This window comes from Vombatus ursinus, unplaced genomic scaffold, assembly GCF_900497805.2.
Source record: "Vombatus ursinus unplaced genomic scaffold, bare-nosed wombat genome assembly UNPS02001287.1, whole genome shotgun sequence".
Lineage (NCBI taxonomy): Eukaryota > Metazoa > Chordata > Mammalia > Diprotodontia > Vombatidae > Vombatus > Vombatus ursinus.
In genome coordinates, this window is record NW_020941065.1 from 14018522 (window position 1) to 14040916 (window position 22395).

Consider the following 22395-nt stretch of genomic DNA (forward strand, 5'->3'; position numbering starts at 1 on the left):
ATCTGAGGCACGCACTTAAATGAGTCTTTTCTCCTCTTCCCCCTCCCATCCTTTGCCCCCGCCGCCTGCTGAGAGCCTCGGGGTGGGGAGGAGGGAAGGGGGTAGCAGGTGTAAGGGATGGGGTAATGGGGCACTGGGAAGGGAACGGTGGGGTGGAGAGAGGCCCGAGGGCAAGGAGGCTGGTAGGGGGTTTGCAGCCGAGGGGGAAGAATTGGATCAGCTGGGAGGAAAGAGGCGGGGAGGGGGCGCTTAGGAAAGAGGAGGGGCTCTGGGGCGCCGGAGGGCAGAGAGGAACAGGCTGAGGGAAATGAGGGGGAGGCTGGGGGCAACTAGTTCCAGGGTCCCTGCAGAGGCCCGGGAGGGGGGGAGGGGCGGGGCTGGGCGGTGTCCTCCTCAGAGAGCGGTCTCTCCTACGCCCCCGTTTGATTGGCGCTGCTTGGGACCTCCCCACTTTGCGCCAGCCACAGAGAGCCAGAGCCAGCTTAGCTGCTGCGACCAGAGGGCAGTTAGGCGCGGCTGGGGAGGCTGGGGACTGCGGCTACGGCTGGGCGGAGAGCGTGCTGGGCCTTTGCTTTCCCAGACTTGCAGTCTCGTCCTCTCCCTCCCCAGTCCTGCCCTCCCTCTCCACCGCAGCAGCAGCCACCTGGAGCCTCGCACAAAGCAGGGTGGATGCGCGCTCCTCTGCGCTGCTGCCTGCGTGCCTTGCTCACCCAGACCACTGCACCTCAGAAACGTCCCTGGCTGGCCCGCCGGGAGGGAGCCAGGTAAGGCTGAGACTTTCCCTTTCCTGCTTTCTTTTCACGGCCCTATTCCCCCAAGCACCGACCTCAACCTCATCTCCACTCCTGTAAGCCACCCCTAGGCCACCCCTATTCCCATCCCAATCCCCTCCTCGACCCACATCCCGACCCCTACCCCACCCGCATCTCTGGACCCAGCTCTATCCCATCACCATCCCCATCCTCGTCCCCTTCCTCATCCTCCTCCCATTCCTAAATCTAACTCCATCCCCATTCCCCCCCCCTTTCGTTCCCCATCATTGTCTCCGTCCCCATCCTCCTCCTCCTCCTCCCCATCCCCGACCCACAAGTCATCATCCCTCCCTTCCCTGTCGTCATCCCCATCCCCAAACCCATTCTCATCCCTGTTCCCTTCCCCCATCTTCATTCTCCTCTCCCTCCCCTTCCCCGTTCCCTGTCTTCATCTCCATCTCCATCCTACACTGAACCTCATCCCCATTCCCATCCCCATCCCCCTACCCTTCCTTATATTCACTTCCATTTCCACGCCTAACCTGAATCCCACCCCCATCCCTATGCCCTTTCCACATCCTCCCCATCCCCAGGTTATCCCCATCTCCATCCCCTGCCTGAGCCCCATACTTATTCTTATCCCCCTCCTCTTCTTCACCCCCCTCCTGTTGCCCATCCCTATCCCTGCCTCCCTAACCCCATCTCCAAACCTAGAGGTATGGGAGGAGCTGAGCACTTCTCCCTTCCCCCAGGTGCCAGGGTCCACACAGAGCCCTGCAGAAAGCTTCCATCCTCAACAGGGGTGGGATGGAGGCTTAGAGATACCTCCCCTCCTAGCCATTCTCCACTCTCTCTGACACACACCCTGGCCCAAGGGATTTGTGCTGCAGCAAAGTGGAGGAGGCCAGGGCCAGTGTAGACTGGCCTTCCCAGTGTCCCGTTTAGGATTCCCAGCTGGCATCCTGGTGAAGTCTGCTGTGTCCTGCAGCTGAAGAATCAGCAAGATGAAGAACAAAGGACTTATCATCCAGCACCCCCCTAACCCCCCCAGCTCCCACAAAAGAGCAGCAGATGGGCTCTGGGGCTGCAGTATGAGGGAGGGGGGAGCCATTTTCTGCTGCAGTTGGTAGGGTGGGGTCACCCCTGGACAATAACCAGGGAGAAGCTTTTGAAGCCTGGACAGCATCTTAAGCAGCCCTTCTCTGGTCTTTTCCTCCCTCCCCCAGCCCTCATATACTGCAGAGCACCTGCCAGCTTTCTTCTGGCCTTGGGACCCTGAGATCTCCAAAGATTTACCTTTATTTTCCTGCTTCAACTTCAGAAGAACTCTGCAGGGGGAAGAAATTGGGTTCTTCTAGTCATGTTTCAATTATTCCAGAAAAGTGAGGCCCTCTCCCCAAATGGAGACCCCTCCCCATTTTCTCTAGGGATTCAGATCAGGGCTCAGACAGAACCCAGGCATCCAGGCCTAGGTACCTAGCCCTAGCTGAGGAGCCATTGTATCATTTTCCTAACTCTGACTTTATCTCCACGTTGACACTCGTTAGTTGGGAACGACCTCAGAGAACCTGCATATTTGGGGACCCTGAAGGGTGTGGGATCTCTTCAGTTTTGAGAGCAATGCCTGAAAGCAATTTCCTGGCCCTAATTCCTGTTAAAGAATTAACAGGGAGTCAAGGCTTGAGTGTGGCAGTAGCAAAAGAAGGGTGGGGTCTGCCTTGGACTAGAAGCCATCCCCTTCCCTCAAGATTCAACAGCTAGAGGCCAGAATCTCCTGCTGGGGGCTGCCCTGTGGAGGAGGCAGGAAGGTGTCTGAAGCAGTGGCTTGTTCAGAGCTTTTGGGCATTAGTGGGCTCTGTGGCTCAAGCTAATTCTCAGGCACACACCCAAACTGCAGAAAACATCCTGGTGAAAACAGCTGGTGGGATAAAGAGGAGAGAAGAGAGGAGTGAGAAAAAGATGGAGGGAGGAGAGAAAGAGAGACAGAGAGAAGAGACACAGAGACAGAGAGAGAGACAGAGAGAGATTGAGTCAGAACCAGAGCCAGAGTGAGACAGAGAGAGACAGAGAGAGAGAGAGAGACAGACAGACAGACAGAGACAGAGACTGGCAGAGAGACAGAGACTGAGTCAGAGCGAGAGACAGAGACAGAGAGTCAGAGAGAGATGGAGAGATAGGGAGGGGGACACAGAAACAGATACAGAGATAGACAGAGAGATGGAGAGACAGAGATAGAGACACACATGGGAAGAGAGAGAGACAGACACACACACATACACAAAGAGAAACAGAGACAGAGAGACAGACAAAGAGACAGAGAGACAGACACACACACACAGATAGATAGATAGAGAGAAAGAAACAGAGACAGAGAGTCAAAGAGAGACAGAGATACAGACAAGACAGAGACATGAGAGAAGAAGAGAGATAAAGGAGAGGAGGAGGCAAGGGGAGAGAGAAAGAAAGAGACATACAGAGGGTTACTGAGAGGGGAGGAGGAGGAGAAGGAACAAATAAAAAGAGGAAAGAGAGTTAGAGACATATACAGAGAGAAAGAGATGGAGTGTCACAGACTTTCTCAGAGACAGAGATACAGTCAGAGAAAAAGAGAGGAGAAGGGAGGTGATGAGGGGGCCAAAGGAGACATCTAAAAAGAATAAAGAGAAGAGAGGAAGAGGGGGAGAGGAGAGTGCAATCTAAAGACTTATTAAGACAAGTGAGGAGGGAGAGAGAGGAGAGACAGACACAGAAAGGAGAGACAGAGATAGAAGCAGAGGAGGGAGGGAAAGAGGGAAGAAGAGAGAAAAGGGGAGGGAAGTGGGAAGAGCATGGAAGAGGGAGAGTGAGACAGACACTAATACTGTCCTATAGAGAGCTGAAGTCTGGTCCCCATTCATTTCTGATCTCCCTACCCCATCAAAAAAGCCCCTGGTTCTCCCTATCAGTTCCCCAGGGTGCTCTGGTTTTCGAAGTGCCCTGTCCTCTACTCTCTGAAAAGAGAATGACCCTCGTGACGCCTTTGAGATACAGTGCTGGTATTGCACCCTCCATTTAACTGAAGTGGAAACTGACCTGGACCGGTGAATGGATTCCCTCAGGCTACTAGAACCCAAGACTTCTGGGTTTAAGCTCAGTGTTCTTTCTGCTACCCACACTTTTCTACACTTAGTAGCTGTTTGCCCCCAGGTAGCTCAGTTCCCAAATGTGTGATCCACTTTTCCCCCTGCTCACCCTAGATCTCATAGATCCTGGATGCTGCTTTTCCCTCCCTGCTCAGAAACCACATGTGAGCAAAACCACTAAGGCCACAGATGAGGAGCAGTTATCATCAGCTTAATATATATTTAGGAAAACACAGTTTTATAGAATTCTAGAGCTTTGGAACATAGAATGTCAGAGCAGGAAGGGGACATAGAGCATGGAAAATAGAATGTCTAGAACTCAAAAGAACTTTAGAACCATCAATGTCAGAGCTAGGAGGGGCCTTAGATTAGAGAATGTCATGAATGGGAGGGACCTTAGAACAGAAAATGTCAGAGCTAGGGAGGAGGGAGGGGCCTTTGAATGGCGTAATTCATATAGATCCATAGGCTCCCTGCACAGTTTCCCCCAATTAACTCCCTCTCACAGAAGGACCTAACTTCTATTTCTGAGATGATAGAGACTGAACCATGAGTTCTGTCTTCTCTCCTGATTCACACCATTCTCTTCTTTCTCTGAGGAGGAGAGGAATCATCTATGAGGATAATGAAAGTCATTTCTTCTATATTTGTCCTGGATCCCACTTCCTCCCATCTCCCTGGAAACAGGCCCCCTCAGTCTTTCTCCCTCCCTTTTCTCATGCTCATTGTCTCTCTGTGCACTGGTTTTTTCCCTGATGACTACAGCTATGGCCAGATCTCTGGATCATCACTTGGTGTTCCCATCTCCTCACGGCATCCTCTTCTATCTCTCTTTCCATCCAGACAGAGCCAGACTTCTAGAAGGCTTCCTGTATACCCCTGGTCTACATGTCCTCCCTACTTCTTGTGGACTCTGGCTTCTGACCCACATCACTCAACAGGGAATGGCCGTCTCCAAGGTTAGTAACAATCTCCCAACTGGGAAATCTCACAGCGGCCTTTTCTCAGGGCTTTTGCCACTGGACTTCCCTGCCAAATTACTAGTGATCTTTCCCTCCCTAAATTACTTTGGATCTATGTTTTTGTGCATACATTTTATCCATCCAGTAGAACAGAAGTGCCTGGAGGACAGAGGCTGTTTTGGCATTGTCTGTACTCTCAGCACCCAGCAGAGCTCCTGGGACAGTGTAAGTGCTTAATAAATTAATGTTATATTTCATTTACAGGGCAACTAGGTGGAGCAGTGGGTAGAGTGCTGGGCGTGCAGTAAGGAAGACTCATCTTCCTGAGTTCAAATCTGGCCTTAGACACTTACCACCTGTGTGACTTGGGGCAGCCACTTAACCCTGTTTGCCTCAATTTTCTCATCTGTAAAATGGGCTGGAAAAAGAAATGGCAAACTACTCCAGTGTCTTTGCCAAGAAAACGCTAAATGGAGTCACGAAGAATCCAATATAACTGAAAATGACCGAACAACAACAAAAATTTAATTTATAGTAACAATAGCTAGCATTCATATGGTGCATTAAGATTTGCAAAGGTCTCCATAGATATTAACTGGAATCTGGAGAAAAGATCTAGAGGATCATGACATGTCCCTGGTGACTAGTCATATCACCACTGAATGGGGCAGAATGATTGGATGGTAGAGCTAGAAGATGAACTAGCAATTCTTTCATCCAGCCTTCTCCTTTAGCGCAGGAAGAAAGTAAGTCTCTGGGAGAGGAAGTAATTTGCCCAAATGAGTGAAAGAATTCATGTCTTCCAGTTCTCAAATTGGTGATATTTCTGGAAGACTTTATGACTCACAAAATATGGTCAATTTGCTTGGATTCAATTCAATCCAACAAACATTCCTTAAATTTGAGAATGTCAGAGCTGGGAGAGGCCTTAGAACAGGGAACATCAGAGCTGGCTGGGACCTTAGAAAAGGGGATGTCAGAGCTGGGAGGGGCCTTAGAACAGGAAATGTTGGAACTGGGAGGTTCTTAGAACAGGAAATATCAGAGCTGGGAAAGGCTTTATAACAGAATGTCAGAGCTAGGAGGGGCCTTAGAACATAGAATGTCAGAGCTGGGAGGGGCCTTAGAACAGGGAATGACAGAGCTGGGAAAAGCTTTATAACAGAAAATCAGAGCTAGGAAGGGCCTTAAAACTTAGAATGTCCAAAACTGGAAGGGGTCTTAGAACAAGGAATGTCAGAGTTAGGCAGGGCCTTAGAACTTAGAATGTCAAAGCTGGGAGGGGCCTTAGAACATAGGATGTCAGAGCTGGGATGGGTCTTAGAACAGGGAATGACAGAGCTGGGAGAGATGCTAAAGACCATCTAGGCCAAATCACAGCTAACCAGGAATCCTCTTTACAACATCCCCAACATTTGGACTTGGGATTTTATCCATGGAGGGAACTCTTTCTATCCATGCACATCGGCAGCTAATCCATGTTACTGTCTTAGCAAGTTACCAGAGTTCAGTTACTTGCCCAGAGTCATAGCGCTAGTATATGTAAGAGGCTGTACTTCATCCCAGGTCTCAGGGCCTCCGAGGTAGTCCCTATTTTATGTTATGTTATGTCTTTCTAAAGTAATATAAAGAGGCAGAGAGCTCTAATAAAAGGGGGCTGAGTAAAAGCCTCATGTAGGAGGTGGTCACTGAACTGAGCCTCATAGAAAGCTCAGGATTCTGCTAGGCAACAGGGAACTCCTTCTGAGCCCTAAGTGTGTGGATGAAGGGTAACTAAAACATAGCGTGACGTATCAACGGGAGATTTCTGGGCTTGGTAGCAGCAGTCCACTTAATTTCAGGCTATTCTGGGATTTAACTGTCATACTAAAAGAAAAGTTCACATTTTGATTAGCAGGCAGAATGTTCACAGTTTATTGTGAACAGCTATAGCTGGAGGTTTCACTCAGTCTTCCCATCCCAAAGTGTCAGTGAATAAAATGGCCTATTTACACAATTATAGACAGAGAGGAATTGCATTGAGGATAGGAATTAAGAAGGCTTAGGGATGTCAGGGGGTGGGAGAGTGGATCCTTTAAGGATGCTCACTATGTCATCCACAGTCCTGGGAACTGACTTGGAGCAGGACAGGGTTTGGGGATAAAATCATCCAATTTAGCTGCTCTGATAAAAAGACACATGTGAGAATTCTTGTCTGGTAATGAAAGCGGGAAACAATTTGTCATATCTGAAAGACAGGACCCCAACTCTTGAAAAGACAACATCTATGGAAACCCAAGAGTGAGACAGACATTTCATTGAACATGACTTGGAGGTTGTGAGCCTGGTTGACTAGAAGGATGGTGGTACCTTCAGAAGAAATACGGAAATTGGGAAGAGCGATGGGTTTTAGTAAAAGATTTGGAGCTTTCTTTTGGACGTCAGATTTTAGGCTATGAGACATCCAGGTTTAGATATGAACTAATTAGCATTTGATAAATCAATAAGCACCTATATGTGCCAGATGCTAGGCATTGGAGGATCAGTAAAGGCCTCAGGTAGGAAGTGATACATGCAGGAGAAGACAAAAGCTGAACGGTTCCTGTCCTCAAGGACCCTACATTCTGTTGGAGAGTCAGCAGGCCCATATATAGGTATAAACACACACATAGGGACAGGTAGGTGGTACAATGGATAGAGTACTGGGTCTGGAGTCAGGAAGACCTGAGTTCATATATGGCCTCAGACACTCACTAGCTATGTCACCTTGGGCAAGTCACCTCACATCTGTTTTCCTCAGTTTAAATAGCATCTACCTTCCAGGGGGTTGTAAGGATCAAATGAGATAATGATTATAATTATAGTTAGTATAATACCTAGCATATAGTGAGCATTATATACATGTTAGTCATTGCTGTTGTTGTTATTATTATTATAGCTGTGCAGGGATTGGGGATGCAAGGCTAGAATTCTGGAGAGAGATGAGAGCTGGATGTATAGATTTTAGTCTTATATGCGTGGAACTGTGGTAGCTGATGAGATCACCTGGAAAAATCATATATAGAGATAAGAGTAGAGGGCTCAGGACAGAGCTCCGGAGTGCCCCCACAAATACGGGAGTGGCACATAGGTCGTGATATTCCAAAGGATGTTGAAGAATAGGAAGAGCACCAGGAGAACAATATTAAGAAGAATCGAGGAGGAGAGGATCCCCAGGGGAAGAATGTCAAACACTGTCCAGAAGCAAAAGGCCTAGGAAAAGGCCATTGGATTCAGCCATTATGAAGTCATTGGAAACCATGGAGCGAGCAGCTTTGCTGGGCTGGGTGGGTTGTAGCCAGTCCACAGTGGTTTGAGTGGGAAGTGAGGAAGTACAGGAAATGAGGATAGACAGCTTTTTCTTTTTTTAATTGATGCTTTTTTCTTTGGTTTTTGTATCACATTCATCTATAAATATATCCTTCTGTATTCCTTAACCCAGTGAGCCTTCTTTTGTCCCAAAGGTTTAAAAGAAATTAAAAAGATTAAAAGCTATTAAAATAGCTCAGCAGAACCAACATTCCTCGCAACAGCATTTGACAGTATGTACAACATCCTACCCACATAGACCCCCTTCCCCTCAACTTCTCCAATAAAGAAAAAAGATGTTTTTTCTAAAGGAAAAAATTTGGTCAGTAGAATTCTGCAGTATTCAGTTTCATCGTCCCCCTCCCTCATTGTAAATGGAGGAATAGGGAATAAGGGATAAGTATTTATATGGCCTCCACTATATGCCACATAGTGTGCTAAGCACTTTACAAATATTCTCTCATTGATCCTCAGACAGTCCTGTGAAGTAGCTGCTTAGCAAGTTAGCCATCCTCATTTTGCAGTTGAGGAAACTGAGGCAAACAGAGGTTAAGTGCTTTGTTCAAAGTCATACATCCATAGTCAGCGTCTGAGGCTAGACTTGAAATCAGATAGGCCCACCATTCAATCCACTGCGCCATCTGGCTACCTCAGTGTGATAACCATTGTGTATATTGTTTTCTTGGTTCTGTTTACTTCATTATGAATCTGTTCAAAGAAGTCATTCCATGCTTATTGTAATTCCTCATCCATTGTTTCTTGTGGTACAATAATATTCCGTGATATTTATGGGCACAATTTGTTTATAGTTCTTTGACAGGAGAGAAAGTACTGCTATGTTGATGCATGTGTGTTCTTTTTTTTTGTCATTGGGCTCCTTGGGGTATATGCCAAGCAGTGAGATGTCTGGGTCAAAATATATGGACATTTCATGTAGATAGCTTTTTCTAGGAGTTTGCCTGAGAATAAAAGAGGAAATGGATAGAAGTATCTTGAGGGGATGGGAGGGCAAAGTGAAGATTTTTCTTAAAATTGGGGGTGATCTGAATATGTTTATAGGCAACAGGGAAAGCACCAGCAAGTTAAGAGAGGCTGAAAATTAGAGGGTGAAACAGGGACAAACTCCTGGAGGAGATGGATTGGGATGGAAGTAAGGGGTTGGAAAGATAGTGGGTAAAGATGCTTATAAGGGTTAGGTGTTTAATTTGAGAGAAAGAACTCACATCAGAAGGCCTTAGTTTTTTTTGGTTAAATATGAGCTGATGTCTTCTGATGAGATGGGGAGAAAGGAGTGGCTTGGGATAGAGATTGTAGGGAGTGGGATAGAGATTCAGTTAGGACAGTGTAAATGATTTCCGTGGAGCGTTGATGGCCCCGTTGAGATGGGGACAGAGACTGGATTTGTGAGTTCGTTGGTATAGGCCCATAGGGGTGGGGAACCTGTGGCCTTCTAGGTCCTTGCGTGCAGCCTTTTGATTGAGTCCAAGTTTTACAGAACAAATCCTTTTATTAAGGGAATTTGTTCTGTGAAGTTTGGATTCAGTCAGAGAGCCACACTTGAGGACCTAGAGGGTCACAGGTGGCCTCAAGGTCACAGGTTCCCCACCCTTGGGGGAATCCCCAGGTGAGGGAACTCCCATTATCCATTAAGATTAGGACCTTTTTTGCATCTTACAGTCTGGGGGTTAAGTGATTTGGTCACACAGTGTGTGTCAGAGGTTGAGGCATGGACCCAGGCCTTCCTGGCTTTCAGATCAACTCTTTATCCACTAGTGGACTGAGTGCCAGCCCTGGAGTCAGGAAGACCTCATTTCAAATCCAGCTTCAGACACTTACTAGCTATGTGACCCTTGACAAGTCACTTCACTTCAGTTTGCCTCATTTTTCTCATCTGTAAAATGGGGATAATAACAGCACCTATCTCCTAGGGTTGTTGTGAAGAACAAATGAAATAATAATTATAAAGTGCTTAGCACATGGCTTGGCACATAGTAAGTGCTATATACATTTTATCTGTTATTATCCTTATTACTATGCCACACTGCCTTTCAGAGAGATTAGATAATATATTGTAATTTCATCACGGTGTTGTGACTTTGCCCAGCAGTGTTCATCAGTGGTGGAGTTCTAAGGGATGTTTCCACATGGGGACGGAGATCCAAGAGCTGATGAAGAGATCCATGGACAGGAGACTGAAGGAAGCCCTGGGAAGGTAACAGTCTCCACCCCTCCCAGTGGCTCAAGCGGGTCTTGGAGAGCCCTCAAAATCACTGGGCAGGGGGAGTCTGGGAGTGAAGGGGGAGGATTTTCCCCAGTGGAATGTTTAGTGAGGTTGAAATGGCAATACATTACTGAATGATTTCTGCATGGAGAAGTGTTGGTCAGGAAGATCACAGATTTAAAGCTGAAAGGCTCAGGGAGTTTGAGAAACTTGCCCAGAGACTCAAATTTATTGTCAGAAATCAGTCGGAGGTAGGGCTGGGTGGATACAGTGTAATCTCCATGTAAGCAATAGAATTACTCCTGACCAGAACTGGTCTCACATTATATGTGATTGAGCAAAGAACTTTCTTAGCTCCTTCCTTGAGATGCAGGTCTGTTTGTGGTAGACATAGTGCCTCCTCCTGACGTACAACTTTCAGATTTACTGCTTTAGTTCTCCTTCCCCCTGAAAGCAGTGTCTAGAATTACACCTCCCCCGATGAACCTTGCTTACATACTTCCAGGACAAGGGAGCTGTTTGGACACCAGAAGAGCCTTCTCGTTTTCCAGTGTTGTGGAATCGATTTCCAGAGTGTTTCCATTTCCTGTGATAAAAGAAAGGTGTTTCCAGGACTCCAGCAGCTGGACATCCCCTAACATGCCAGGCAGGAGCCTTGCAGATAAGTATGCCAAACTTACCAGCCTCCTGTCTCTAGTCTTTTTGGCTCTGAGAAAGGCTAGCATGGGATAGGTGCTTAGTAAATGTTCATGTTGAGTGGGATTGAATAGAATATAGAGAAGGCAGAGTCATAGGATCTTGGGTCAGGAAGGAAACTTGAGAGGTCATCTCCATTGCTTTGCCTCTAGGTGGCATTCCCGAGAGATGAGAGACCATCTCCTTTGTTTTGGAGGGTCCCAGAGGACCTGGTCCAACTCTCATTCCAGGATCTCTTTAGTTCCAAGCTCAATTTCTCATGTTGGGTCAAAGGTATTGAGATCCTGTTTGTTCTTGGAGTGTGGAAGCTGAGTAACCCTGTTGACTGAGGTTCTTATACTCTTGTTTCCGCTGTGACTTTGGTCAGACCCTGAGGATTTGATGTCCCTTTCCTTATATTCAACAAATATTGCTAGCCAACATACACTTTATGTAAACCCTTAGGTAAAAGTCATCTTATTTTGGCTTTGCATACAATGTAGCACAATGTCTGTGGCAGATAACAATACAGGCTATATCTGGACCTCAATTTCCTTATCTGCAACATGAGGCAGTTGGACTAGATGACCTTTAAAATCCTTCCTAGTTCTAGAACTCTGATGATCATAGCCAAGTATACTTGTTCCCAAGACTAGATCCGGGATAGAATCTCCACTCTCCTTCACAGCTGTGTAACCAGGAACCATAGGACATCTTGGGGGATAGAAACTTGTATATGGCCTGACCCCTCTGATCTACTTTTCACATAGACTTAGAGCTTTCTTAGATTCTGTTGCAATGTGAGAAGGATGCACAGAATTATAGACTGTCAGAGCTGGGAGACACCTTAGATTACAGAGTATCAGATGTGCGAGGAAGCTTAGTATAAGGGATATCAGGGCTGGGAGGGCCCTCAGAACAAAGAATGTCAGAGCTAGGAAGGCACTTAGAACAAAGAATGCAGGTCAGAGCTAGAAAGAGCCCTAAAATGTAGAATGCTAGAGCATAGGCCCTATAATATTTGAGCTGGGAGGGACCTCTCTGGGCATCCAGTTCGACATCATTTTTTTTTATACAATGAAAATGTTATTTTTGACTGATTGATTGGAAAGGGTTAGAAACAGGATCAGGTTAACCTACAAGTCCATGTAAATTATAATAATTCCTTATAAATAGATTGAAAATATGTATGAATTTCCAAAGAAATGGCTGACTTCACAGAGAGAGCTTTTAAACCAAGTTTTTTATGGTCTTTAATAGGAATTGTTTTAATTAAAACTGGCTCACAGTGAGGTTCAGGTGAACCATAGGGGTAAATACTCTCCAAAGCAAAGTGAGGCTGACAGGATAGTATGCTTACCAGCATGTTCCTTGGGACTCTAAGACGTTCTTAATACCAGTCATTATTCAGTGAAATGAAAACAACATAAAATAAAATGTAAAAGACACCTGGCTGTGAACAGAGTCTATCGGTTGGTCACTGCCTTTTTTTTTTTTTTCTTAACCAGGCCAATCCCCTAGTTTTGCAGTTGTGGAAAATAGCCCCAGGCAAGAAAAATGACTAACTACAGATTGCATAGTAAATTAGTGACAGGACTGGAACCAGAATCCAGTCCTTCTGAATTTTTCATTCCCAATTCCACAGAGAAGTCTCATTTCTTTTACTTTGTATTCCCTGGGTAGCAATCCTCTCTTCTATTTGCACTGCTTGACTGGCCCCTAGACTTTACAGACTGGACAGTTTGTTTCTAGTGATTCAGAGCAGGAATAGGAAGAGCCACTCTGTTAAGTGTCCAGGGGCTCAGATCATTATTGCTCCCTCCACATTTTGAAAAAGTACCCAAAGGGTGGGTTTAGCCTTCCCCTTCCCCACCCTCGCCTCCAGGCCCAGTGCCATTGTCCTCTGAGGATATCTCCTTTTCCCACAGATCTACAGTAGAGATTGAGGGCTAACTCTAGTGCTTGGCATATAATAGTCAATTAATAAAATCCTACTGACCAACTACATACCCTAAGAAAAGAAGGAGATGTCTCCAGGAGTCACCACTCTGACCCACTTAGCCTGAGCATTTTTGTGGGGAAAGGAGTGAGGAAAATATTGGTCCCCTTCTGAGCAGATCAGCCAGTTCTGTAGGGGATTCATGAAGGATCATGTAGGAGTTGCCTCTGTCCACATGCCAGCTACTTCCATGCCACTAAGGTAAAAGGAAGAGGCAGTATCCATCATTCCACCTCCGGCTTCCATTTGGGGACTTTTTTTTTTACCCCTGCAGAGCTGACCTCAGTGTCCATTGTTGTCTGATTTTACTTGGATAAATATGTTGAGTGATACGATTAGCAGATTTGGCTGGTTTTTCAAAGACCAGGACCCTCAGTTGCTCACTAGGCACCTCTGGAGTCCTCTACTGCCAAGGAACATTCTCAATCTTGGCCCCTTATCCCACTCCATGCCCTTTAAGGATGGCCTTAGTGGGTTCTCCTTCCACTTTCAGAGAATTATTATCTTCATGACTTTATGATTATCTTTGGATGACCCAGGGCAGGGCAGTTTCATACCTTTCAAAACGTCTCTAATGGTTTAGAGTCGCAGGTTGTAAATGCAACAGTGATATGGTCTCAGGAAGGTCTTATCTTTGTGGACTTACTGTGAGAAGGCTTGTCTTCAGCTATTATGGAGGTATCAAGCAAAGTCAGATTTATTCCCTAAAGAAAAAAAAACAGACACCTGTAAAACCTTGTTAATGATAAAGGTAACTGACATTTGTGTGGCTCTTTGAGATTTTTCTAAGTATTTCTTACACTTTATCTCATTGAGGTATGATAACAACCCTAGGAAGCTGGTACACTACAAGGATTCCTATCTCCATCTTAGAGATTAGGAAACGAGGCTGGCCATGTAGTTAGGAAATATTGGAGGTAGGATTTGAACCAAAGTCTACTTGACCCCAAGTCCGATATTCAAGCTACCACACCAAGTTATGTATCCCAAGAGCAAAGGTACTGGGAGGGGCGTACCTAGAGAGACTCTTACCAGGAAAGTTTCTGTTCATTTCATCAATGCACCTTTACCAAATCTAGGAGCTCAGTTGAGTCTGAGATGCTCTCTGCAAGGAACCAAATCTTCCCAAAGCTCCAAAAGAGAATGCCTGGTAGTGTATTTTAATCTTTACATGGCGGTATGTTGGTTGTTTCTGTTGCTGATATTGGTATTGTTTTTATTATTGTCATTGTTGTTTTGGTTATTAAGCTCGCTTATAAAGCTTATAAAGCCTGCCATTGTCCATATTGATGCTGTGGCTGCTTTTTGCTGTCCCTGACCCTAGTGCTGAAATAGGTCCCTGCTCCTTGGCTTTCCCTGGCCATGGTGCTGACAGCAATATCAACTTCTATCTCTTCATAGAAGCTCTGGCCCTTGGTGTCTGTGTGTCTGTGTGGTGGTGTGGGGGGATGGATGTGAGATGGCACTTGATTAAACTCTAGAATCCTTATGGTTCCGGGGATTTCTCACTAGCTAAAAGACCCTGGGGTTGGGGAGGGATCTTGTTTTCTTCTGCTGCTTTGCTCGGTTGTCTTCTCTTCCAGCCACTAAGGACCCAACCTGGACAGTTCACAAGCACATCCAGGGTCTGCAGCCTGAGAAATGCCTACCATGATTCTTTCTTACTGTCAACCAGTTGGTTGGACACTTCCAGGTGAGAACCAAGAGAAATCAATTTGAAGAGTAGCCCATAGGTTAGAGAAGAAGGTAGAGCAAACTACTTGTTAGGGTCCTTGTAGAAAGGATTCTTGTTCAGACATAAGTTGGATGAGCTGGTCTCTCTTGTCCCTTCCAGTTTTGAAATTCTGTGATTTTTTTTTTAAATTCTGTGATTCTTGAAGAGTTTGCTTAGGTCCCTGCCCCATACCCTCCACAAGCCAGAGAATCTGTTGGAACGACGAACTCATGTCTCTCAATATCCATTGATTCTATGTGATGAATGAAAACCCTGAGAGACAGAGTTTCTGGATAATTAATAATCAATTTATTAATTAAGCTAACCCTCAATCAATAAATTGATGGCCAGTGGTTTCTCTTGGTGACCAAAGACAAAAACATGGAGAGCTTGAAAGCCTTAAATGTTTTTGGAAAGGGAATGCCCCTGACAAATGAAAATCAACCCTGATTGGTGGACATTTAATAAGGGGTGGGCCAGAAGTCTTCAGCTCCTCCTGCTGAGAACATGATTTGATCATGAGACTCAGGTACCTCCAGAAATCTGGACAGGGGAATCTATCTCCACCTAGATCACTCTGGCTGGTTTTCTCCTTCATGAGCTGGATCACTTTAAACTTTAATGGAGGGATACAAGGACAGGAGCTCATTTTCTTAGTGTAACAACTCATCTAGATTGGATTCTGTTTACACTCGGTGAAGTCCAGAGATTGAAGAGCTTGTGCCTTGAGGGCTAGGACAATCTCATCAACCAGTCATGTCCTTCAGAGACTGACTTTTTATAGGGGCTGGACCTTAACTGAGGAAATAAAGGAGAAAAGCCTGGATCCCAAATTAATAATTGGTTATTAATGTAATAGTAAAATAATTTCTCTCATTCTACAGTTGGGAATTAGATTCTTCTACTTTACTCTTACTCTCCCTCTACTTACAGTCTCTCTGTCATTGGGCAAACCACTTAGCCTTCAAGATCCTGTTTCCTCATTTGTCACATGGGGGCAACAATCTTTGTACTACCAGTCCTAGAGGATTATTGTGAGGAAGGCACTTAAGGTGCTCAAGAAATGTGTGTTGAAAGAAATAGAAATGGGCAGTGAGATGAGTTTCAGACCTGGAGTTAGGCACTCAGAATCAGAAACACCTGGGTCCCACTCCCACTTCACAGTTACTTACTGTGTGAAACCTTGGATCTCTCTGAGATTCAGTTTATCTTTTTTTTTTTTTTGACTAGACTTGTGATTTCATTATTTTATAGAACTCCAGATGAGGAAGTTCCTTCTGTCAATGCAGATCAATAACTTCTTTTCACTTTTTGCTCTTAGGGAGTTGTTCATGACTTGCGGGTTCCCCAGGTACACACAGCCATTACATGTCAGAGTTAGGATTTGAACCCAGATCTTCCTATGTCTGAGGCAGATTCTCTAGCCACCATGCCACACCACCTCTCCTCCTTATCTTTTTTTCCTACTGATTTTATTTATTTAATTTTTTAAATTAAAATCTCCTTTTTATTGTGAGATTAGCAAGCATCAGCAGACACAAGCATTTCCTTAGACAAGGAAAAGAAAGGAAAATATAAAAAACTGAACAGTTTGTAGGGATTTCACTATAAGGTGGTTTAAAGGAGATGTTTTTATCATTCTTAAGGCACTATATAAATAATAGCTATAATAATAATAACAGCAAGAACAACATTTCTGTACCACTTTAAGGTTTGCAAAGTCCTTTATATTTATCATCTTATTTAGTCTTAACAACAGCCCCAGGAGGTAAGTGCTATTATTTTCCTTATTTTGCAGATGGGGAAATGGAGGCTAAGAGAGGTTGAGAGATTTGCTTAGGGTCACACAGACACACCTTCCTGATTTTAGGTACAATAGGCTACATAGCCTCTCTTTATCACACAGCTAGGTGGCGCCATGGTGCATAGGGCACTGGACCTAGAGTCAGGAAGACCTGAGTTCAAATGTGATCTCACACACCTACTAGCTGTGTGACCCTGGGCAAATCACTTAACCTCTGTTTACCTCAGTTTCCTCAGCTGTAAAATGAGAATGATAATAGTATCTATCATACAGAGTTGTTGACTGGATGAAATGAGATATTTGTAAAGTGCTTAATACAGAGCCTGGCACATACTAGGTCCTTAATTAATACCTATTTCTTCCTTCCTTTCCTTCTATCCCTCTCTAAGTATAAAAATGGTGATCATTCCCCTCTGTCCAGGCCCTAGTAACAATATCAAAACATATATTAAGTACCTATGGTATATAGAACACTGTTCTGGGTGTGGGTATGGGTGGGTGAGGCCGGGAGGGATAAAATTTTAGATAAGCCCTGGCCCTTTCTCTGCTTAGATTGGGGAGATTAACCATCAGTACAATTTATCTAGGCAGAAAAGGACAGAAATCTTCCTCCTTCAGTATGGTAGGGTTGGAAGTGAGGGAGGGGTGGTAGGAAGGAGTAGACAGTAGGGGGATCAGAAGAATCTCCCAGACTTCATCTCATGTGTGCTCATCCTTTACAGAGCAGCTGTGCACACAGACGTCTGCCTGTTCCGGACTCCAGTTGCTGCTACATCCTGACTCTTCCTCCGAGAGAAGTGACCGGCCTTGTCCAGAGTTCCATCACCAAGTCCCAGATGGAGGATACTCAGCCTAAGCCGATGGACTCTTCTTCTCAGGACCTCCCTACCACCCTGTTCCTTTCCCACCCAGCAGAGTGAGTGCCAGAGCTCAGAGAATGCTGCAAGAGCCCTGCATTTAGAGTTGGATGACACGGATTTGAATTCTGGCCCTGCTACTTCTACTTATGTGAATTCTGACAAGTCACTTCACCTCTCTGGGCCTCAGTTTCCCCCTTTGTAAAATGAGAGGGATTGCACCTCAGAAGACCCTTTACATACTAGATTTATGACCCAAGGGTCTATTAATGAGTTCCTGCCTTGGCTCCCGTCCCACAGAGAAGGATGGCCTCTGAATTTGAACAGAAGATCCAGAATAATGCTGCCTCCAGAGGCAGAGCCCCAGGTAAAGGCACATGTATGGGGCTCTGGGGAAGAGTTCCAGCATGGCACAGCTGCCTACCTGGGGGATTTATAGAGCCTCCAGGGAGACTTTCCTTCTCTTCAATCCTGGCTTCTTCTACATGAGGTGCAGAGGGGTGAACACTGACTCAAATTCAGGGTCAAGCTTAAGGATTCTCCAGCCTAGGGAAGGGCTTGATATATAGCAAAGACCACTGGATTTGGCATCAGAAGACCTGGGTTAGAACTCAGGTTCTGTTAGGAGCTATGTAGCCTTGGGAAGTGCCTTCAACTCTCTGACCTTGGTTTCCTCACCTGTGAAAGGAGGGGGTTGGATTAGATGGTCTTTACAGGTCTTTAACTCTAAGCCTGATGCTTCTTTGCCAATCCCTACCAAGTAGTACTTCTCCCTCCCCCCTCCTACTAGGGCACCCAGCCTGTGGCCAAAACCATTCTCTCAATAATGCCTTCCCTAACTCCACTTAGAAAGGCCCCTTCAGGAGGGAATAGGGATGCAAAATTGGAAGATGGAAGTCTCAAGGGTGAGTGGTGGGGGAAGTGCGGGGAGCCTGGATTCCTAGATAGAGACCTTTCTGTTTCCCATCCTTTATTGTTCAATCCTTTCTCAAAGGCACCATCTTTTTGGAGAGTTGGTGGGATTCCCCAGAATCATTGGGGAAGAATCTGCCCCCCTTCACTGGAGGAGGACTGGTGGAGGGGAGGAAGGAATGTTCTGCAGATGAAATGAATGTAGACAATTTTTTCGCCCCTGTGAATGCGTGGAGCAGTATTCTAGAACTGCATGACTTTGGAGTTCTCCAGGTTTTCTAGTCCAGATCTTGGGCCAAGGTCCTGCTCTGCTCAGCCAGGGGACAGGTGCCTAGCAGTCAGAAGGGGAAAGTGAGTGAAATGTGGCACCTGAGTAAACTTGCTCTCCCCCAATTCCCTAGATACCCCCATTGACCAAGGGTCATGCCCAGTAGGATAAGTATTGGGAAGAGGTGGCCAGGGTCCAATTTGGTCATCTGTCAAACCATAGCTGAGGTGATGACAGATCTCATGTTGACCCCTCTGCCCATTGGTTTTCCTTTCTGACAACTGTTGTCCTGTCATTGCAAAGTTCTGCCTATTGGTGGGAGGAAGGCAAGCAGGAGAGAGACTCTAAACTGGGTGCACAGCTGGGGCTCCTTGGACCAGATACTTGACCTCTAGGGTCCATTGATTCATCTGCAAAATAAGGGTAATGAGGTCTCACCTTCTGGAAGGCAGGGGATTGGATTAGTTGACCTAATGAGATTCCTTCCTGCTCTAGTATCTGCGGTGTCAAGACCTCTGGTGGTGGTGGATGGTCTGGTGCAAACTTGGAAACACAGTGGCTGCCTTAAGACTCATGTCCTGTCACTGGAGGTCAAAGAGAGGGTGTATTGCTACCTTCTAGGTCTATATACCCTTGTCACTAGGTAGGAGATGGGGCTGCAGGTGCTTAAGGCCATCAGCAATGACCTCCTTGGGGTGGATGCCTTTGGCCCTTCAGCCCTTAACTATGACAGGGCTGTGGAGGGAGTAGTTTTGGAGAGGGTTTGGTTATGTTCTATGATCTCCTGGAAGGGGTTGGGACATGACCCAGAGGGTCCCCACTTCTGTAGTGTAGTGGAGAAAACACTGGATGTGGAGTTAGAGGAAATGAGTTCATTTCCCACCTCCACTGCTTGTTTTCTGTGTGACCTTGGGCAAGTCACTTAACTTGAGCCTCAGTTTTCTCATCTATAAAGTGAGGAAGTTGGACCCAATGACCTCTACCCTAAATCTATGATCGTGTAATAACCCATTAAGGATGTCTGTCCTCTGTGGGTTCAAATGACTCCTTTTGAAAACTATTTATCTGCTCAGCATATTCCACCTCTTAGAGTTCATGAGTCAGTAAGAACCATGGTCTAGACTGTGAAAAGCCCTTGTGTAGGACGTCTGGATTCTAGCTCCAGGTTGGCTGCAAATTGTCTGTGTGAACTTGAGCAAGTCATGGCTCCTCTCTGAGCCTCAGTTTCCTTTTCTGCACAATTAGGGCAATGGACAAGATGACCTGTAAGCTATATTGTTCCTAAACCTACTCTTTTAGAGACTTGAAAGGGTATTGGTGGTCCCAGTTCTTAACTCCTCCACCTCAGTATTCAGTATCCCAGCATACCCCTCATACTTTAGCTCCTGCCTGCTGTCTTGGGACATGGAAGAATACTTTCTGATGAATTCTCTGGCAGTTTCTATGCTGCCTGAACCCTGGATATGGTCCCTACAGGAGAGCCTCAGTGCAAACTGGTGGAGGGGAGGAATGTTTTACAGGTGAAATGAATGCAGACCAGTTTTTTCCTCCATGTGAGTGGATGGAGCAATATTTTAGAACAGCTTTGGAGCCCCCCAGGTTTTCCAGTCCAGTTCTTGTACCAAGGTCCTGCCTTGCTCAGTTAAAGGATGGTGTCTAGCAGTCAGATGGGGAAAGTGAGTGGAATGTGAAGCCTAAGCAAGATTAATACCACCCTCCCCCATCCCCAGACATTCCCATTGACCAATATTTTTGATTATCAGGAGTTAGAAACCCAAGCTTGGAGAGGGTGTGTCAAACCCCCCCCCCCCACAAAAAACAAACAAAAAACCCCCCAAAATAAAAAACCCAGCCACATTTCTCAAGTAGTCTGGAAGTTTTCTCAGCCTTTAGCCTCATTTCATTCCAATTCAACCCTCCAGGGGTTTATTGACTTTATAATGCATGAAAAAAAGTATAATGCTAGACACTTGGACATTGAGGAGAGCCTGGTCCTGCCCTCAGGAAGCTTATAGTCTAGCGGGAGAAATCAGACTTCTGCATGTAAATCAGAACAACAGAAGTTGATATAAGACTCTGGGAATGGCAGCATAGTTCAGAGACAAGAACCCTGGATTTAGAGCCAGAGGACCTGTGTTCAAATCCTGCCTCCACCATTTACTACCTGTGTGACCGCGGACAAGTTACTTCAACTTCCTGGGCCTTCATTTTCTTCTCCACAAAGTGGAGGGTTGGTTAGATGACCTCTGAGGTCTCTTCCTGCTTTAGGTCTGTGATCCTGTGATGCAAAGCCAAGACAGACAGTAAGGAGAAGGGAGAAGCATGGGCTTGGGGGAGGCAGGGCAGGTCCCATGGAGGCAGAGCCATAACTAGAAATTTCTCTACCTGGGCCAGGTGGCATCAGCAGCAATAGTGTGGGGAGGCAAGGAGAGGCTTACTTGGAGCAGGAGGCCTTGAGATACTAGGAGGCTTCCAAGCTTTCCCACTTGGAAAAGACTTCTATCGCTGCCCCCTCCAATGGGACTGCAGATGAAGCATCCCTGGGATAGTGGCCTTAGTACCCTCTCAATTTCCTGCCCAGCGGGAACACTGCAGGCTCCGGACCCTAGTTCTGGCTCTGCATGAAGGTGGAGGTGGGGCTAGAATGTTGGAGGGGGGGGCACTCTAGGAGGGGAGCTTTGGGGTTTGTGCTGTGAATGGTACAAGGATGGGGCCTGGGGCGCTCAGAGGAGAGGGGCCTCTTGAGATGACCAGGGAGTAACTTTGGACTAATGCTGCATGTGTGCCATTAACATACTAACCCCAGGGAGTCTTGAGGCCCCTCTGGTACCGAGGAGATGTGTTTGATGACGGGCTGCTCAGTGTGCCTTTTGCCGGCAGACTAACCAACTAACCGGACCTGAAGCATGCTTTGTACTAACTACTGTTTCTGTTTGGCTCCCACCCCCACCCCATCCTAACTTCGCAGAGCAAAGATGGCCTTTGAGGGGAAATGGGAAGCCTGGGTCGATTTGGGTTATAGTTCCAGGATCTCTGGGCAGACCGCCAGTCCAGTCTGCTGGAGGGAACCTGCCACTGCCTCTTAGAGCCTGCAGATCAAATCAGGGCTGGGGATCCCACCATCAACCGGACCACCATAGCCTCTTGCCTGGCAGGCATCCTTCGCTCAGCCTCAGGCATGAGAGTCGCCCCTGCCAGGCACCTGAAACTCCTGCAGTAGGCAGTGCCCAGAGCCCCATCACATTCACCCCCTAAGGTGTGCGTTCTGCTCATAGACCCTGAGTCCTGGGTGGGGATTACCAGGGGGTGATAATCCCACTCTGGCTCCCTATGGAGGCCATTCCTACCCGTCTCCTTTCCAGTCAGTGGTTACTTTTTTTTATTCTTCCTGTTACTAACCCATTTCTAACCCGAGCAAATGCCTCAACTACATTGCTCCTAACCAACTAACGTTCCCTGCTTATCTCCATTTCTCTCCTAGTGGCTCATATCTATTCCTTTGCAGAGATGCCCCAGCTGGTGGTGATATGCTGTTCCTTACTAACCCACGCTCTGATCTTGGAGTCCTTGTTTCTGTCTTACTAACACCAGTCCTAATGCGCCTGCTAGCCACCCTCGTCATGGAGAGCAGATGCCTAGGGGGTCTTCCAACCCTGAAGTCTAGGCTTTCCAGTAATTGCTTCTGCATTTATACTACCACCATCACCACCACCACCACCACCACCACCACTACTACTACTACTACTACTACTACTACTACTACTACTACTACTACTACTACT

At 46.3% G+C, this 22395-nt stretch overlaps 1 long non-coding RNA gene across 2 annotated transcripts; it reads left to right on the forward strand.

Annotated features, from left to right (window-relative positions):
* The first annotated feature begins 502 nt into the window (after positions 1–502).
* Positions 503–21180, forward strand: LOC114043268. 2 transcript variants are annotated; one of them, XR_003569076.1, is made up of 6 exons: positions 503–764; positions 4718–4833; positions 10268–10375; positions 10890–11049; positions 14138–14751; positions 17299–21180. It is a non-coding gene; the product is annotated as an uncharacterized LOC114043268 (long non-coding RNA). The 2 variants fall into 2 exon arrangements; XR_003569075.1 differs by having other exon boundaries at positions 10271–10375.
* Positions 21181–22395: the final 1215 nt, after the last annotated feature.